Source organism: Anomaloglossus baeobatrachus, unplaced genomic scaffold (assembly GCF_048569485.1).
Source record: "Anomaloglossus baeobatrachus isolate aAnoBae1 unplaced genomic scaffold, aAnoBae1.hap1 Scaffold_142, whole genome shotgun sequence".
Classification (NCBI taxonomy): Eukaryota; Metazoa; Chordata; class Amphibia; order Anura; family Aromobatidae; genus Anomaloglossus; species Anomaloglossus baeobatrachus.
In genome coordinates, this window is record NW_027441912.1 from 300,581 (window position 1) to 307,387 (window position 6,807).

The window sequence follows — 6,807 nt, forward strand, 5'->3', positions numbered from 1 at the left end:
TGCAACGAATAACCCTAATCACACAGCGACCGGAGGACACAACGAATAACCCTAATCACACAGCGACCGGAGGAAGCAACGAATAACCCTAATCACACAGCGACCGGAGGATGCAACGAATAACCCTAATCACACAGCGACCGGAGGACACAACGAATAACCCTAATCACACAGCGACGGAGGAATGCAATGAATAACCCTAATCACACAGCGACCGGAGGACGCAACGAATAACCCTAATCACACAGCGACCGGAGGACGCAACGAATAACCCTAATCACACAGCGACCGGAGGAAGCAACGAATAACCCTAATCACGCAGCGACCGGAGGACGCAACGAATAACCCTAATCACACAGCGACCGGAGGATACAACGAATAACCCTAATCACACAGCGACCGGAGGACACAACGAATAACCCTAATCACACAGCGACCGGAGGACACAACGAATAACCCTAATCACACAGCGACCGGAGGACACAACGAATAACCCTAATCACGCAGCGACCGGAGGACGCAACGAATAACCCTAATCACACAGCGACGGAAGAATGCAACGAATAACCCTAATCACACATTGACCGGAGGACACAACGAATAACCCTAATCACACAGCGACCGGAGGACACAACGAATAACCCTAATCACGCAGCGACCGGAGGACGCAACGAATAACGCTAATCACACAGCGACGGAAGAATGCAACGAATAACCCTAATCACACAGCGACCGGAGGACACAACGAATAACCCTAATCACACAGCGACCGGAGGATACAACGAATAACCCTAATCACACAGCGACCGGAGGACACAACGAATAACCCTAATCACACAGCGATCGGAGGAAGCAACAAATAACCCTAATCACACAGCGACGGAAGAATGCAACGAATAACCCTTATCACACAGCGACGGGAGAATGCAACGAATAACCCTAATCACACAGCGACCGGAGGACGCAACGAATAACCCTAATCACACAGCGACGGAAGAATGCAACGAATAACCCTAATCACACATTGACCGGAGGACACAACGAATAACCCTAATCACACAGCGACCGGAGGACACAACGAATAACCCTAATCACGCAGCGACCGGAGGACGCAACGAATAACGCTAATCACACAGCGACGGAAGAATGCAACGAATAACCCTAATCACACAGCGACCGGAGGACACAACGAATAACCCTAATCACACAGCGACCGGAGGATACAACGAATAACCCTAATCACACAGCGACCGGAGGACACAACGAATAACCCTAATCACACAGCGATCGGAGGAAGCAACAAATAACCCTAATCACACAGCGACGGAAGAATGCAACGAATAACCCTTATCACACAGCGACGGGAGAATGCAACGAATAACCCTAATCACACAGCGACGGGAGGATGCAACGAATAACCCTAATCACACAGCGACGGAAGAATGCAACGAATAACCCTAATCACACAGCGACGGGAGGATGCAACGAATAACCCTAATCACACAGCGACGGAAGAATGCAACGAATAACCCTAATCACACAGCGATCGGAGGAAGCAACAAATAACCCTAATTACACAGCGACGGGAGAATGCAACGAATAACCCTAATCACACAGCGATCGGAGGATGCAACGAATAACCCTAATCACACAGCGATCGGAGGATGTAACGAATAACCCTAATCACACAGCGACCGGAGGACACAACGAATAACCCTAATCACACAGCGACCGGAGGATGTAACGAATAACCCTAATCACACAGCGACCGGAGGATGCAACGAATAACCCTAATCATGCAGCGACCGGAGGACACAACGAATAACCCTAATCACACAGCGACCGGAGGATGCAACGAATAATGCTAATCACACAGCGACCAGAAGAGACAACGAATAACCCTAATCACACAGCGACCGGAGCGGAGGACACAACGAATAACCCTAATCACACAGCGACCGGAGCGGAGGACGCCATGAATAACCCTAATCACACAGTGACCGGAGGACGCAATGAATAACCCTAATCACACAGTGACCGGAGCGGAGGACGCAACGAATAACCCTAATCACACAGCGTCCGGAGGATGCAACGAATAACCCTAATCACACAATGACCGGAAGAGACGACGAATAACCCTAATCACACAGCGACCGGAGCGGAGGACGCAACGAATAACCCTAATCACGCAGCGACTGGAGCGGAGGACGCAATGAATAACCCTAATCACACAGTGACCGGAGCGGAGGACGCAACGAATAACCCTAATCACACAGCGTCCGGAGGATGCAACGAATAACCCTAATCACACAATGACCGGAAGAGACGACGAATAACCCTAATCACACAGCGACCGGAGCGGAGGACGCAACGAATAACCCTAATCACGCAGCGACTGGAGCGGGGGACGCAACGAATAACCCTAATCACACAGCGACCGGAAGACGCAACGAATAACCTCAGTCACCCAGCGACCGGATCGGGGGACGCAACGAATAACCCTAATCACACAGCGACCGTAAGAGACGACGAATAACCCCAATCACACAGCGACCGGAGGACACGACGAATAACCCTAATCACACAGCGACCGGAGGACGCAACGAATAACCCTAATCACACAGCGACCGTAAGAGACGACGAATAACCCCAATCACACAGCGACCGGAGGACACGACGAATAACCCTAATCACACAGCGACCGGAGGACACAACGAATAACCCTAATCACACAGCGACCGGAGGACACAATGAATAACCCTAATCACACCGCGACCGGAGCGGAGGACACAACGAATAACCCTAATCACACAGTGACCGGAGGACGCAACGAATAACCCTAATCACACAGCGACCGGAAGAGACGACAAATAACCCCAATCACACAGCGACCGGAGGACACGACGAATAACCCTAATCACACAGCGACCGGAGGACGCAACGAATAACTCCAATCACACAGCGACTGGAGGAGACGACGAATAACCCCAATCACACAACGACCGGAAGACGCAACAAATTACCCCAATCACACAGCGACCGGAAGACGCAACGAATAACCCTAATCACACAGCAACCGGAGGAGACGACGAATAACCCCAATCACACAGCGACCGGAGGACGCAACGAATAACCCCAATCACACAGCGACCGGAAGACGCAACGAATAGCCCTAATCACACAGCGACCAGAGCGGAGGACACAACAAATAACCCTAATCACACAGCGACCGGAGGAGACGATGAATAACCCTAATCACGCAGCGACCGGAGGACACAACGAATAAACGAATAAACCTAATCACACAGCGACCGGAGGACGCAACGAATAACCCCAATCACACAGCGACTGGAGCGGTGGAGACAACGAATAATCCCAATCCCACAGCGACCGGAGCGGAGGAGACAACAAATAATCCCAATCCCACAGCGACCGGAGGAGACAAGGAATAACCCCAATCACACAACGACCGGAGGACAAAACGAATAACCCCAATGACACAACGACCGGAGGACATAACCAATAACACCAATCACACAGCGACTGGAGGACGCAATGAATAATCCCACTCCCATAGTGATCGGAGGAGACGATGAATAACCCAAATCTCACAGTGATCGGATGATGCAACGAATAACCCAATCACCACAGCGACTGGAGGACGCAATAAATAACCCCAATCACACCGACTGGAGGACACAACAAATAACCCTAATCACACAGCGACCGGAGGAGACGACGAATAACCCCAATCACACAGCAACCGGGGCGGGGGACACAACGAATAACCCCAATCACACAGTGAACGGAGGACGCAACGAATAACTCCAATCACACAGCGACTGGAGGAGACGACGAATAACAAGAATCACACAGCGACCGGAGCGGAGAACATAACAAATAACCCCAATCACACAGCGACCGGAGGAGACGACAGACATCAGAAATACTAGAACACTAGTGACAGTAATGCCAACAGCAGCACAAAGTATAGAAGGAAATCCAACACCATTATTACCAAGCCAGATCTTGGGGTGTCCAATACTTGCTCCACAACTGGCTCTGTCCCCTCCTGGTTTCCTTTTGCCAAGAATGGGCTGTCCACAGGTTGAGGGACCACCTTCCCCAGTTCTTGTGTTAGCCAGCCAAGAACACCCCCCGAACTGCAAATCAACAAAGGGCCCCTGGGTTATACAAGACAAGGAAAGGAAACACAGGCAGAACAGAGAACAGCGTACCTCTTATCAGATGTTGCACCCCCACCCTGAGCGGCGGCGGCAACTGCAAAAACAGAGAAAATAAGGGTCATGCCACCCCGTCTGCGACGTACCACCCTGTAAAAACATTCAAATTAATACATCTAGTTATCAAACACTTTATAATAGGACATATTATATATGTCCACAGTTCTGTCTATATTGGAGGGCATAACTTATTGATAACAGTATTTATAAGAAATTAATATTTTGAGTCCATATTGAATTGATAATTGCTGACATAGTCTTGTATATATATATATAGGCTCTTTGCAAGCTGCTAGTGAGTGACCTCATGCGCTCAGCAGAATAACCCTATATGGATTGGGACAGCTGTATATAATATGACATGGTGGGAGAGGGGTCTCTCACACTCTTGCACGTGTCGTCAGTCTGCGGAAGCAGATCCATCCTTCCATTCACCCAAGATGAACACATGCTGTCAGGCCTACAGCATATCATCCTTGCATCTATTCAAGAACCAAGGAAAGATGGATGAAGATTTCTATTGATTAGAATGGACTATTATTAACTCTTTACATAAGCTAATGAAGAATATTATTTTTCCTTTCTGTAACTAAACTTTGGCAACCAATTTATTAGATATAAAAATACATTTATTTTTTACACATTTTGAAGTCCATCTTTCATGCGTCTTATCACGTATTTGAATAAAAATATATTTAAGAATATATTTTTAACATTTAACAGCTATTCGTGTTTTTTTAATTTTTGTACTTATTCCTTCACTTTGCACAACGGGGGACAGAAGTAATGAATACCTCTTGCAAAGTGTCAGGAATCGACAATTTATAAATCAAGCGGGACCTAGAAAATACGGATAAGTTCAAGTCGCATGAATGTTTTTTTTAAAAGAACTTTAAAGAGTTTGCAAAGCGTGAGGATCATCCTTTGACGTGTCTTTGTAGGAGAAAGAATAAGTCAGTCCATAAGAAGTTCTACAAGTGCTGATTATAATTCCAGGTAAGAAAATGGATTTTATCTCTTCTTATACTAAACAAAGTAAAATACAGTTCACATATCCAGATATTTCTAATGTAGAGACGCTCTGGTTAAGCCTTTATGGGAAATGTTAACTTGAGAATTCACGTGTAGAATGTGCAATGTCTTTTAATAGAGAGAAACAGAAAATCAGGAATGTCTGTCATTTAGTCTATGAATTTCACAAGTTAATGATAGAAAAATGTAAAAATGGTGGAAATGGACAACCTGAAATGTCAGTAAGTGATATTGTGAATTCTGACTGTAATATTGCAAATGAAAAGTCAGATTTTGACTGTAATTTTGCTAATCAAAATCCTGAAGATGGCCGCAGACATGTGCCGTCTATTAAAGGTGACCTTCAGGACATCGGAAAAGAAGCAGGAAATGACATAGAGAAGCCAGAAGGGGGAGGAGCCAGAGTAGGAGACGTGCAAAAAGTTGTCAGAGAAGGACATGTGCAGAGAGGAGGAAATGGCGACAATCAGTTTATAAAAATAGAACAGACTAAGTTAGAACTTAAACTTAGGAAAAATCTTTTGGACTTATGCAAATTAATTCCAGTATATGATTCCAAAATACATGTATGCAGAAATTCAGAAATATTTGAAAGTTCTGTTGAAAAGCTAAATTTAACCAATAGTGAAAAGACTCAGATATTCCATATGTGGATACCCCAAAAATGTTTCAGACAGCTAGCATTAAAAAAATCTTCTGACAATGAGACATTTGATTGTTCAAATGATGATGACATCACAAGGCTGAGAAATCTCATCTTCTGTGAAAGGAATGAAGCGAGTCCAGATTATGAGATGATGAAGGAATTACAAATTGAACAGAATGAGAGTACGTTCTCATTTATGTCCGTTTTTGAACGTTTGTATAGGACGTCATTCCAAATGTCAGACCGAATGAAATGATACATTTGTTTGTCAAGGAATTTAATAAAATTCTTGATACTAAAACCTGTGCTATCGCTTTAAAGAAACGGAATCTATTCAAAAGTACCCAAATTATCGATTTTGTTAGAAATCATCAAACTCAATTAAAACAGAAATTAATTCATTCTGTAAAAGAAAAAGGTTTGGCAAAAAAAAAAGGAAACATTTTTTTAACTTCAAGGCTATAATATATATATATTATTTAGAATATATAAGTTATAGTACATAAGTAAATAATGAAGGAATTTATACAGAATATATTTTATTCATAGACATTTCTTTAACAGATGTGTCAGGACTCATATCAAAGGTTTACTCTGAAGAATCACATTCTAGAATACAGTGCCTACAAGTAGTATTCAACCCCCTGCAGATTTATAATACATACAGTGCCTACAAGTAGTATTCAACCCCCTGCAGATTTATAATACATACAGTGCCTACAAGTAGTATTCAACCCCCTGCAGATTTATAATACATACAGTGCCTACAAGTAGTATTCAACCCCCTGCAGATTTATAATACATACAGTGCCTTCAAGTAGTATTCAACCCCCTGCAGATTTATAATACATACAGTGCCTACAAGTAGTATTCAACCCCCTGCAG